Source organism: Gorilla gorilla, chromosome Y (assembly GCF_029281585.2).
Source record: "Gorilla gorilla gorilla isolate KB3781 chromosome Y, NHGRI_mGorGor1-v2.1_pri, whole genome shotgun sequence".
Classification (NCBI taxonomy): Eukaryota; Metazoa; Chordata; class Mammalia; order Primates; family Hominidae; genus Gorilla; species Gorilla gorilla.
In genome coordinates this window covers 25,375,912-25,377,093 of record NC_073248.2, presented here as the reverse complement: position 1 = coordinate 25,377,093, position 1,182 = coordinate 25,375,912, and the positions used below count along the sequence as shown (strand labels likewise).

At 37.6% G+C, this 1,182-nt stretch overlaps 1 pseudogene; it reads left to right on the top strand.

Annotated features, from left to right (window-relative positions):
* The first annotated feature begins 212 nt into the window (after positions 1 to 212).
* Positions 213 to 842, top strand: LOC129523571 (ras-related protein Rab-9A-like; annotated as a pseudogene).
* Positions 843 to 1,182: the final 340 nt, after the last annotated feature.

The following is a 1,182-nucleotide window of genomic DNA, read 5'->3' as shown; positions in this document are numbered from 1 at the left end:
TTTAGATAATATTGCTAGTATGGTAGCCTGCACATGGCTAAATGCTCCGTCTTGTAAACAAAAGTCTTATTATTTGGTATTCCCTGGGGCTATACATTTTACTTTGGCTAAATGCTGATATCCATAGAATCATGTAGAAGAATAGGTAGGTAAAAAGAAATGCAATAGTGCATTTACATTTTACAGAGTTCTTGAAGCTCTTGAGATTAATGATGGCAGGAAATTCATCACTTATTAAAGTAATTATCCTTGGAGATGGTGGAGTTGGGAGGTGTTCATTTATAAACAGATATGTAACTAATAATTTTGATATCCAGCTCTTTAAGACAATAGGTGCAGAATTTTTAAATAAGATTTGGATGTGGATAAACATTTTGGTGCCACTCAGATTTGGGGCATGGCAGGTCAGGAGGGTTCTGAAGCCTGCGGACATCATTTTACAGATATTCTGTCTGCGGCCTGCTTACTTTTAGTGCCGACGATTCTCAAAGCTTCCAGAACTTTAGTAACTGGAAAAAAGAATTCATATATTATGCAAATGTGGAAGAACACGGGAGCTTTCCTTTTGTGATTCTGGGTAACAAGACTGACATGAGATAACAGCAGATGTCTTCAGAAGAAGCCCAAGCTTGTGCAGGGATGACGACCACTATTTTTATTTTGAAACAAGTGCAAAAGATGCCACAAGTGTGGCAGCAGCCTTTCAGGATGCGGTTTGAGGGGTTTCTGTGAACGAGGATATGTCGGATCAGTTGATGCACACAGACACAGTGAATCTTCATCGAAAGCCCAGGACTAGCTCATCTTGCTGTGGATTGTTAGAGGTTGCTGCTGCATTCTAATCAACTCACAGGTATACACAAAATTGACATGCGGATAAAAAAGAATTAGGGTTTGCACCACGGTATCATCTACTAATAAATTTCAAATGAGTGTATTGTCCTGCTTTATTAGTTGGTGGGGGAAGGGACACATCCACTCATGGAAGAACATGTTTTCTCCACAATGGCACTTTGCATTTCTAAATTGTAATATTTGTCTAAAAACGTTTCTTTGATTTACATATGTAGGTTACAGAGCTAAGAAATGAGATAACCAAGATGAATTATAATTAAAATAAGAAACTTGACTACGCTACAATTTATACATGAATTTTTTTTTCCTGGGGAAATGGATTACTTC